The sequence below is a fragment of the Oreochromis aureus genome, linkage group 8 (genome assembly GCF_013358895.1).
Source record: "Oreochromis aureus strain Israel breed Guangdong linkage group 8, ZZ_aureus, whole genome shotgun sequence".
NCBI classification, from domain to species: domain Eukaryota; kingdom Metazoa; phylum Chordata; class Actinopteri; order Cichliformes; family Cichlidae; genus Oreochromis; species Oreochromis aureus.
In genome coordinates, this window is record NC_052949.1 from 16,572,172 (window position 1) to 16,585,255 (window position 13,084).

Consider the following 13,084-nt stretch of genomic DNA (forward strand, 5'->3'; position numbering starts at 1 on the left):
AGTATTGTGTCCGTGTACACATAAATAAATATTAACGGAAGAACATAATAATTTTTAACCAAGTGTTCCTTCACTTACCTTCACTTTACTGTTCCTTGCCATCTCAATAGATACATGTATCCCTCTGCTTCAAAATGCAGAATTTGTGCAAAACCTTCCTGGCCTCTTGGCACTTTTTCTGCTGTTACCATGAAGTGTGGGTGACTGGACAGTCCCATAACTTTGGCAAGTGTCAATCGACACGCCCCAGGATATTGGTATATCAGTCCATCAAATGTCTGATATGACCCCGGGCCTCTGATCCAGCATGTTTCATAGCTATTTGGTCTGCATCTTCTTTCTCCATTCTCCAGCCTGCATGATTCAAATGGGCCACAACCTTGAGAGTGGAAAGTCATGGGGCCATAACTGCAGCTTCTAACGTCTCCCATAGTTTTTGTCTAATATTACAGTTTGTCCAGAGCGGTAGTAGTGGCCCTCTAAGCTGCAGCCACACTCAGCATAAGGAACGCAGACCCTTGGAAATCAAAACAACATGAGGTGACAGAGTGGGTGTACAAAAAATGAGCGCATTAGAACAATGTTGGTATTAAACAAAACAGAATAAAACGACGGTCATTCACATGGTCAGATTGTCATGAAGACAATCGAACAGTGATATAAAGTTCTATAAAGCTCAGACAGCTATGTTTATCAGGAAGAGCAGCAACCACAATGTCATATGACCAAAAAGAAACAAAACAAAACAATGTAAGTCAGATGGTGTTTTGGTTATCACCTTTCTACAGGCTTGATGCCAGCTTCCATAGACAGGTTCTGGGTCAGAGCATAGTCACAGGAGAAGTGCAGGTGGATGCTCTTCTCACGACTTATGAGGCCATCATGAGGGTCCACATCCCGCTGATGGTGTTCTCATAACTGAAATGGGTCCCGTTGCTCTTAAGAGTAAGAAGACAAAAGAGTTTAAGCATAGTTTAGGTCACCATCAAAAATGCTCTACAATGAAAGAAATGCTAGTACAGTGAAAGACTCAAAAGATTCTTTCAATGTACTACTATTGTACCTTCAGCATTGTCCCACAAAGCTGGTCATCACTGTTGAAGTGGAAAACCAGTCGACCATCCTCAAGAGTCCCGTTGCAGGTTTCATCTCGAAGATGGAGCTCATCAGAGTGGAAGCCGGCCTCAAACAGCTGACAGCGGGACAGAGATATGGTGCCAGAACTACTGACACAAGTGATGGACGAGTCTAAGAAGGAGAGAGAACACAATCTGACTCGTTATGGCATGATATTTTTAAAGCTGAGTCATTGATACTGGTTTGAAAGACATTTGTTGACTTGACTGCTTAATATAAAGGCCGACTAATGCAATAAATACACTACAGATATTGCTGAAGGTTTTAGTCAGCCCGCACCGTAGCTCTCATTGTTTGGCCGATGGTGGTGCTCATCACAGAAGCAGCCATAGACACCGTTCTTCTCACCACACCACTCGTGCTCTGTGCAGTCCAGCTTTTCACAGGGTCTGACTCATCTGCAGACACAGAGAAAGGATCGTCAGTGATGAATGGCAATGATTAAAATTTTTATTAAATGTCTTATTTCAGCAGTACAAACATACCACAATGCAAAGCAGAGCGCCAGTCAGGGATATCTAACCCGAGAACAGAGCAGGTTTTCTCATAGGCGGAGACAGCGGAACACAGCATGCCATTGGCTGGAGTGTAGAGGCAGAGGTCGTAGACACAGGAAGAGAAAATGGCTCGGGGTCAGAGTGCAGGTGGCAGGCGCTGAATGGGCCGGTGGTGTTGGTGATGACACTGCAGAGTTGGGAGTATTCTTCTCTAAAAGTACAGTCATTCAGTCCATCATCATCTTCATCAGTGGAGCCACATCTGGAAAAGACAAATCATACTGCCATCAGCTACTGCCTTGTTGAAGCTTCAATAGTGATTTCCATTGCAACTCACCCTGGTTGGCTGGTGGGTGACTTCCAGCTGTGTCCAAAATAATTATCGTTTTGTGCCAGTGTGCCATTGGGTAAGACTTTGTCATCTGAAGGATCATTGTTAGAGTTTCCACACATCCCTGTGACTCTGTCATGACGGTTTTGGCCCAGTCTGACCAGTAAAGTGCTCTGACCATCAAACTGGACTAGCAAGTCAGAGGCATCAACCACTATGTAGCTTCCCTGCCTTACCACCTGAGCTAAGATTCCTACTGTGGTGGGAAGAGACACATCATTTCCATTTACCTGAGAGGACAAGAGATGCAATAAGTGTGTGTTGTTACTTTTGTGCAGATTAAACAAAGTAGAATGCTGTTTATCTTAAAAGTGATAGATAGTTTACCGTTACTCTTTTATTGGGCCCAATCCTGATGTACACACTTTCTGGATGATTTGAGAGGTATATGTCCACTGCAGACACAAATGACACACGGTTGTTTCCACGGTGATTGTTGGTGGCTATCACCTGAAACTGTGTTTCATTGGTGCCATGGTTCGTGCTCTCAGCGATGATGTAGGAGCAAGTTCCCTGGAAATGAGCCACTGCTCCATCAAAGGTGATGTAGTGTGGATCCCCCCACACAGTGCAGGTGGACATGGCATCGTAACAGCCCAGCTGGCCGTCTCTGATGGAGCACTGCTGTTCAGGAGTGCAAGATGCAGCAGAACATCGCAGGTCATTTGGAGCATGACATTCACATCTCTGGGAGCAACCGTCTGTCCAGAAGGACTCGCCAGCCTGTGAACCACACAACACCAAATCATAGCCAAATTGATACAAGAAATCTAGATCTTAAAATACCATTTTGAAGGATTTTTGTTTTCATTAATTGTAGGTGATTTAGTGCAGTAATTGCTAGATCACTACAAAGTGCAACTATTAATATACTAAATATTGTGACAGAGCAACTAGTCGTATCTGTTGATCTTTCTCCCACAGAAAGGACAGATGCTAAATGCCACAATTTCAATAAATATGTGGAACAGAGCTGCATGAAAAAAAGTATTTAATTGTTCTGATGTAGCTGTATAATCTTCAGCTGATTGTTTAATGCATTCATTTATTTAGGGACAGAATTTTTCAAAAAAAAAATCTGCAGTTTAAAGAGTTAGACCATCATTCTGCTTGTATAGCTACATATTAATTATTTTCTTGTTAGTGGTGTAATATAAAACAGTCATAATAGCTATGCTGAATATATGATAGCAAATGAAGACGTTTTTTGTGATCCTAAGATTTCAGCTATATGAAACTATAAACTGTAGTTTTGCATTTTGCAACCCCTATTATTTGCTATTTCATAGAAACTACCACGTTTCCAGGTATTCATCATGCTTCCTGAAATTTTTCATTTGGTTTGGATATTATTTGGTTATTAACATGGAACTAACATTTTTCCATTTTGCAGCCCTGATTCCTGGTTATTAGACCTAAACTACCACGTGTTTCCAGGTAACATCAATTTGCATTTTGTAGGCTTGTTTCTTGGTTATTGAACAGAAACCAACATTGATTCCAGGTAAGATATCAGATTTAAAGATAATATTTACGGTGTTACTATTGTCAAACAAAAAAGAATGTTGGTGGCTGAGGCAGGATTAATTCCAGCATTATGGCAGTATGGTAATGGTATCCTAATACATTAAAACCTAAAATCATATTAGTATCTTATTACCCTATTATTATGAGGTTAGTTTATATGAAAATGTGTTTTATTGCTAGTGATTGTGACTATACTAATTGTTTTTTAAGCTCATGTACATACATCTGTATCCATATTATCACTTATAATTTTTGGTCTGTTATTACATAGATTTAAATGTAATAGTACTCACTAGATCACTTGGTTATTATTCTGGAAATTAAGTGGCAATTATTTGCTATGTCTGTATTTTTATCTTCTTGTTTCCACCTTGTTACCTAAATATTACCACATTATTACTGAGCTATAATAGACTCTGTTGTTTGTTTAAAATATATTTATGAATTTTAAGCTTTGTCACATTCCAAAACATTTCATGAAACTTTCTAAATGTAAGAAGGGCAAGTCTGCTGATTCTGCTGATTTGAAGTGAATTACTTCAAAGAGTATTTACTATTGACTTTAATATGTCTTACATCATAGTAGAATCCATCATATTGGCAGCCACAGCTCTCCACTGGGACACACCTGGTCCCACTCTTGATGAAGCCTTCATCACAGAAACATCCCTCAGAGCAGAACTGCTCACAGGTTTCATCAATGCTACTGGCACAGGTGTGGCCACAGTCAGTACCGCACAGCTCATAATGGCTGTTGGCTGGACAGTCCAGTGCTTAATAAGTGAGAAACGTGACAAATGGCACTAGTCAGACATACCACTTTTAATGTAATACAGTGTGGATATAGTGAGTATTGTAAAATTATTGGACATTTTATTTCTGAAGTGGTTAGCAAATTTCTTGTACATTTAGATATAAATAAAATAAAATGACATGTTGACTCACTGCAGGTGGCGTTCTCTCTCCATGGATAGATTCGAACATTAGCAGACTGACAGGCACTGACACTGATATGATTCAATGGCACTGCATAAGAGATCGTGGCCTTGATTTCCTGACAAACATACATCAAACACGCAGTCGTTGAAATATGGTGCCGGGTCCACCTCCTCGTGGCAGAAACTGAAGGGCCCATCAGGTGCCTGTATCACCTCACACTGATCTCTAGCGGGCTGTTCATTGGTACACTGTGGACAGGCGGAGCCACAGCCGTCATTGCACATGTAGTTGCCTGGCACCTTCCAGGCTCTCCCAAACTCATCTGGAGATGTGACTATCATTCCAGATGGTGTGTGAAAGTCATCATTTGGTTTCCATTGAAATTTCCACAAAGTCCGCATATTTTTCTCTGTGTTGATGACAACAGTTAACGTTAGTCCTTGTGTTAGTTTCATAAGGATAAATTATTAGTAAATAAATTATTTATATAGCTGGGATTATCCTGTTTTTAAAGCATGTCAAACAATAATTAGTGCAGTTTTGATGGGTGGGAATTGTACCTGTAATTTGGTGGTACGGAGATAAACACTGCACTATATCCATTATAGGTAACACTGAAGCCAAAATTAGTGCTGACAAGTATACGAGGTCCTTTTGCATAGATAGACACATTACCTTCATTCAAGATAATAGGTAAATTTCTAGTTAATCCATCCACCTAGAAGAGATATGCAAAGAAAATCAGTGGGTAGTTTTTCTACTTTTTAATTGTTATTTTTTTTCTTTCACAGCAGTAAATATATCCCTAAAATATATGTAGCTGCCATTTACTTCATACACCTGAAATTGTTCATAACAATCATCTAATGAGAAATATCATTAACTACTTACTTGTACCAAACCTCTTCTGTCCCTTGACATGTGAACGTCGTAGCCCCACACATTCACAAAAACTTCAGCTACTGTTGAAAGTGGGCGCCCATTCAATGCCTCATTCTTAGCTTCCACAGAAAACTGATTGAGGTCATCAGTGGCATTACAAAGGGTCACCAGAACATAGCGGCAGGTTCCTTGGAAGTCATAGGCCTTGCGATCAAAGGTGATGTAGTGAGGGTCTCCAGAGGCAGAGCAGGTGCCATGAGGGTTGGGATGGCAGCCAAACTCGCCCTCCACCACACGGCAGGACTCCTGGGGGCCACAGGAGTTAGGAGTACAGTGGACGTTCCTGTAGTGCCGTTACAGGTACACAAGCTCTGACATTCTTCACCATCCCAGAACTGCTCGCCACCTTGGTGATAGCGTCCTGATGATAGCATCCACAAGATGCTGGTGGAACGCACTGGTCACCATTGAGGATAAAACCTGTGTTACACTGACAACCTTCCTGGCACACAGTATCACAGGTGAAGGGGAAAGAGAGGCTGGGGCAAGCAGAAGGACAAGATGTTCCACAGAGTTCATAATGGCTGTTTGACGGGCAGGTTAGTGCTGGAGAAAAACAAACAGGTTAATATAAAAAGGCATTTTTAAACATTTGGAGATCTTGGCTAGAATTAATTCAAAAACACTTGAATTCTTACCACAGCCAGTTGCATTTCTCCATTGTCCTAAGGCAACACCCTTCTGTTGACACATTAGTGCATAATCTCGTAGGGCGTCACACAGAGTTGATGCTGGATCGCTAGAGCCCCTCATGATCTCCACACATACATCCACCTGCTGCCTTGGGTCAACCACAGACCAACAGGGTACAAATGGCCCATCTGGTGAGCTGAGAATGCCACAGTACTCACTAGAATTGTAATTAGTTGTAGAATTTTGGTTCATGCTTTCCACACAGTGAGCAGCCAGGCGCCATCTCGCCAACTGTCTCCAAAGTCCTGAGAACTGTTGACCAGGACACCGTTGGGTGTATGGAAGTCATCATGTGGATGACCATTGTAGTTACCACAGAGTCCACCCAGTGAACCATTGTAGACACCAGGAGCAGTGACACGGACAAAGTGAGGCCAGACTGTCTGCACAGTTACACCAAAGGAGGTGCGAATGATGACACTGTAAATGTTGCTGTGGAAGATCTGGATTTGGTTGGATGTAGTGCTGAAAGGTAGCCTGATCAGCTGACCGTTAACCTGCAGGATCATCCAGTTTTTTGCAGTTAACAAGACTTAAACAGTATTGTGTCCGTGTACACATAAATAAATATTAACGGAAGAACATAATTTTTAACCAAGTGTTCCCTTCACTTACCTTCACTTTACTGTTCCTTGCCATCTCAATAGATACATGTATCCCCTCTGCTTCAAAATGCAGAATTTGTGCAAAACCTTCCTGGCCTCTTGGCACTTTTTCTGCTGTCACCATGAAGTGTGGGTGACTGGACAGTCCCATAACTTTGGCAAGTGTCAATCGACACGCCCCAGGATATTGGTATGTCAGTCCATCAAATGTCTGATATGACCCTGGGCCTCTGATCCAGCATGTTTCATAGCTATTTGGTCTGCATCTTCTTTCTCCATTCTCCAGCCTGCATGATTCAAATGGGCCACAACCTTGAGAGTGGAAAGTCATGGGGCCATAACTGCAGCTAACGTCTCCCATAGTTTTTGTCTAATATTACAGTTTGTCCAGAGCGGTAGTAGTGGCCCTCTAAGCTGCAGCCACACTCAGCATGAGGAACGCAGACCCTTGGAAATCAAAACAACATGAGGTGACAGAGTGGGTGTACAAAAAAATGAGCGCATTAGAACAATGTTGGTATTAAACAAAACAGAATAAAACGATGGTCATTCACATGGTCAGATTGTCATGAAGACAATCGAACAGTGATATAAAGTTCTATAAAGCTCAGACAGCTATGTTTATCAGGAAGAGCAGCAACCACAATGTCATATGACCAAAAAGAAACAAAACAAAACAATGTAAGTCAGATGGTGTTTTGGTTATCACCTTTCTACAGGCTTGATGCCAGCTTCCATAGACAGGTTCTGGGTCAGAGCATAGTCACAGGAGAAGTGAAGGTGGATGCTCTTCTCACGACTTATGAGGCCATCATGAGGGTCCACATCCCCGCTGATGGTGTTCTCATAACTGAAATGGGTCCCGTTGCTCTTAAGAGTAAGAAGACAAAAGAGTTTAAGCATAGTTTAGGTCACCATCAAAAATGCTCTACAATGAAAGAAATGCTAGTACAGTGAAAGAATCAAAAGATTCTTTCAATGTACTAATTAACCTTTCAGCATTGTCCCACAAAGCTGGTCATCACTGTTGAAGTGGAAAACCAGTCGACCATCCTCAAGAGTCCCGTTGCAGGTTTCATCTCGAAGATGGAGCTCATCAGAGTGGAAGCCGGCCTCAAACAGCTGACAGCGGGACAGAGATATGGTGCCAGAACTACTGACACAAGTGATGGACGAGTCTAAGAAGGAGAGAGAAACACAATCTGACTCGTTATGGCATGATATTTTTAAAGCTGAGTCATTGATACTGGTTTGAAAGACATTTGTTGACTTGACTGCTTAATATAAAGGCCGACTAATGCAATAAATACACTACAGATATTGCTGAAGGTTTTAGTCAGCCCGCACCGTAGCTCTCATTGTTTGGCCGATGGTGGTGCTCATCACAGAAGCAGCCATAGACACCGTCCTTCTCACCACACCACTCGTGCTCTGTGCAGTCCAGCTTTTCACAGGGTCTGACTCATCTGCAGACACAGAGAAAGGATCGTCAGTGATGAATGGCAATGATTAAAATTTTTATTAAATGTCTTATTTCAGCAGTACAAACATACCACAATGCAAAGCAGGCGCCAGTCAGGGATATCTAACCCGAGAACAGAGCAGGTTTTCTCATAGGCGGAGACAGCGGAACACAGCATGCCATTGGCTGGAGTGTAGAGGCAGAGGTCGTAGACACAGGAAGAGAAAATGGCTCGGGGTCAGAGTGCAGGTGGCAGGCGCTGAATGGGCCGGTGGTGTTGGTGATGACACTGCAGAGTTGGGAGTATTCTTCTCTAAAAGTACAGTCATTCAGTCCATCATCATCTTCATCAGTGGAGCCACATCTGGAAAGACAAATCATACTGCCATCAGCTACTGCCTTGTTGAAGCTTCAATAGTGATTTCCATTGCAACTCACCCTGGTTGGCTGGTGGGTGACTTCCAGCTGTGTCCAAAATAATTATCGTTTTGTGCCAGTGTGCCATTGGGTAAGACTTTGTCATCTGAAGGATCATTGTTAGAGTTTCCACACATCCCTGTGACTCTGTCATGACGGTTTTGGCCCAGTCTGACCAGTAAAGTGCTCTGACCATCAAACTGGACTAGCAAGTCAGAGGCATCAACCACTATGTAGCTTCCTGCCTTACCACCTGAGCTAAGATTCCTACTGTGGTGGGAAGAGACACATCATTTCCATTTACCTGAGAGGACAAGAGATGCAATAAGTGTGTGTTGTTACTTTTGTGCAGATTAAACAAAGTAGAATGCTGTTTATCTTAAAAGTGATAGATAGTTTACCGTTACTCTTTTATTGGGCCCAATCCTGATGTACACACTTTCTGGATGATTTGAGAGGTATATGTCCACTGCAGACACAAATGACACACGGTTGTTTCCACGGTGATTGTTGGTGGCTATCACCTGAAACTGTGTTTCATTGGTGCCATGGTTCGTGCTCTCAGCGATGATGTAGGAGCAAGTTCCTGGAAATGAGCCACTGCTCCATCAAAGGTGATGTAGTGTGGATCCCCCACACAGTGCAGGTGGACATGGCATCGTAACAGCCCAGCTGGCCGTCTCTGATGGAGCACTGCTGTTCAGGAGTGCAAGATGCAGCAGAACATCGCAGGTCATTTGGAGCATGACATTCACATCTCTGGGAGCAACCGTCTGTCCAGAAGGACTCGCCAGCCTGTGAACCACACAACACCAAATCATAGCCAAATTGATACAAGAAATCTAGATCTTAAAATACCATTTTGAAGGATTTTTGTTTTCATTAATTGTAGGTGATTTAGTGCAGTAATTGCTAGATCACTACAAAGTGCAACTATTAATATACTAAATATTGTGACAGAGCAACTAGTCGTATCTGTTGATCTTTCTCCCACAGAAAGGACAGATGCTAAATGCCACAATTTCAATAAATATGTGGAACAGAGCTGCATGAAAAAAGTATTTAATTGTTCTGATGTAGCTGTATAATCTTCAGCTGATTGTTTAATGCATTCATTTATTTAGGGACAGAATTTTTCAAAAAAAAATCTGCAGTTTAAAGAGTTAGACCATCATTCTGCTTGTATAGCTACATATTAATTATTTTCTTGTTAGTGGTGTAATATAAAACAGTCATAATAGCTATGCTGAATATATGATAGCAAATGAAGACGTTTTTGTGATCCTAAGATTTCAGCTATATGAAACTATAAACTGTAGTTTTGCATTTTGCAACCCTATTATTTGCTATTTCATAGAAACTACCACGTTTCCAGGTATTCATCATGCTTCCTGAAATTTTTCATTTGGTTTGGATATTATTTGGTTATTAACATGGAACTAACATTTTTCCATTTTGCAGCCCTGATTCCTGGTTATTAGACCTAAACTACCACGTGTTTCCAGGTAACATCAATTTGCATTTTGTAGGCTTGTTTCTTGGTTATTGAACAGAAACCAACATTGATTCCAGGTAAGATATCAGATTTAAAGATAATATTTACGGTGTTACTATTGTCAAACAAAAAAATGAATGTTGGTGGCTGAGGCAGGATTAATTCCAGCATTATGGCAGTATGGTAATGGTATCCTAATACATTAAAACCTAAAATCATATTAGTATCTTATTACCCTATTATTATGAGGTTAGTTTATATGAAAATGTGTTTTATTGCTAGTGATTGTGACTATACTAATTGTTTTTTAAGCTCATGTACATACATCTGTATCCATATTATCACTTATAATTTTTGGTCTGTTATTACATAGATTTAAATGTAATAGTACTCACTAGATCACTTGGTTATTATTCTGGAAATTAAGTGGCAATTATTTGCTATGTCTGTGTATTTTATCTTCTTGTTTCCACCTTGTTACCTAAATATTACCACATTATTACTGAGCTATAATAGACTCTGTTGTTTGTTTAAAATATATTTATGAATTTTAAGCTTTGTCACATTCCAAAACATTTCATGAAACTTTCTAAATGTAAGAAGGGCAAGTCTGCTGATTCTGCTGATTTGAAGTGAATTACTTCAAAGAGTATTTACTATTGACTTTAATATGTCTTACATCATAGTAGAATCCATCATATTGGCAGCCACAGCTCTCCACTGGGACACACCTGGTCCCACTCTTGATGAAGCCTTCATCACAGAAACATCCCTCAGAGCAGAACTGCTCACAGGTTTCATCAATGCTACTGGCACAGGTGTGGCCACAGTCAGTACCGCACAGCTCATAATGGCTGTTGGCTGGACAGTCCAGTGCTTAATAAGTGAGAAACGTGACAAATGGCACTAGTCAGACATACCACTTTTAATGTAATACAGTGTGGATATAGTGAGTATTGTAAAATTATTGGACATTTTATTTCTGAAGTGGTTAGCAAATTTCTTGTACATTTAGATATAAATAAAATAAAATGACATGTTGACTCACTGCAGGTGGCGTTCTCTCTCCATGGATAGATTCGAACATTAGCAGACTGACAGGCACTGACATATGATTCAATGGCACTGCATAAGAGATCGTGGCCTTGATTTCCTGACAAACATACATCAAACACGCAGTCGTTGAAATATGGTGCCGGGTCCACCTCCTCGTGGCAGAAACTGAAGGGCCCATCAGGTGCCTGTATCACCTCACACTGATCTCTAGCGGGCTGTTCATTGGTACACTGTGGACAGGCGGAGCCACAGCCGTCATTGCACATGTAGTTGCCTGGCACCTTCCAGGCTCTCCCAAACTCATCTGGAGATGTGACTATCATTCCAGATGGTGTGTGAAAAGTCATCATTTGGTTTCCATTGAAATTTCCACAAAGTCCGCATATTTTTCTCTGTGTTGATGACAACAGTTAACGTTAGTCCTTGTGTTAGTTTCATAAGGATAAATTATTAGTAAATAAATTATTTATATAGCTGGGATTATCCTGTTTTTAAAAGCATGTCAAACAATAATTAGTGCAGTTTTGATGGGTGGGAATTGTACCTGTAATTTGGTGGTACGGAGATAAACACTGCACTATATCCATTATAGGTAACACTGAAGCCAAAATTAGTGCTGACAAGTATACGAGGTCCTTTTGCATAGATAGACACATTACCTTCATTCAAGATAATAGGTAAATTTCTAGTTAATCCATCCACCTAGAAGAGATATGCAAAGAAAATCAGTGGGTAGTTTTTCTACTTTTTAATTGTTATTTTTTTCTTTCACAGCAGTAAATATATCCCTAAAATATATGTAGCTGCCATTTACTTCATACACCTGAAATTGTTCATAACAATCATCTAATGAGAAATATCATTAACTACTTACTTGTACCAAACCTCTTCTGTCCCTTGACATGTGAACGTCGTAGCCCCACACATTCACAAAAACTTCAGCTACTGTTGAAAGTGGGCGCCCATTCAATGCCTCATTCTTAGCTTCCACAGAAAACTGATTGAGGTCATCAGTGGCATTACAAAGGGTCACCAGAACATAGCGGCAGGTTCCTTGGAAGTCATAGGCCTTGCGATCAAAGGTGATGTAGTGAGGGTCTCCAGAGGCAGAGCAGGTGCCATGAGGGTTGGGATGGCAGCCAAACTCGCCCTCCACCACACGGCAGGACTCCTGGGGGCCACAGGAGTTAGGAGTACAGTGGACGTTCCCTGTAGTGCCGTTACAGGTACACAAGCTCTGACATTCTTCACCATCCCAGAACTGCTCGCCACCTTGGTGATAGCGTCCTTGATGATAGCATCCACAAGATGCTGGTGGAACGCACTGGTCACCATTGAGGATAAAACCTGTGTTACACTGACAACCTTCCTGGCACACAGTATCACAGGTGAAGGGGAAAGAGAGGCTGGGGCAAGCAGAAGGACAAGATGTTCCACAGAGTTCATAATGGCTGTTTGACGGGCAGGTTAGTGCTGGAGAAAAACAAACAGGTTAATATAAAAAAGGCATTTTTAAACATTTGGAGATCTTGGCTAGAATTAATTCAAAAACACTTGAATTCTTACCACAGCCAGTTGCATTTCTCCATTGTCCTAAGGCAACACCCTTCTGTTGACACATTAGTGCATAATCTCGTAGGACGTCACACAGAGTTGATGCTGGATCGCTAGAGCCCCTCATGATCTCCACACATACATCCACCTGCTGCCTTGGGTCAACCACAGACCAACAGGGTACAAATGGCCCATCTGGTGAGCTGAGAATGCCACAGTACTCACTAGAATTGTAATTAGTTGTAGAATTTTGGTTCATGCTTTCCACACAGTGAGCAGCCAGAGCGCCATCTCGCCAACTGTCTCCAAAGTCCTGAGAACTGTTGACCAGGACACCGTTGGGTGTATGGAAGTCATCATGTGGATGAC

General features: G+C 41.5%; 1 pseudogene; it reads right to left on the reverse strand.

Moving 5' to 3' along the window:
* Positions 1-774: 774 nt before the first annotated feature.
* On the reverse strand, positions 775-13,006 carry LOC120441509 (annotated as a pseudogene).
* Positions 13,007-13,084: the final 78 nt, after the last annotated feature.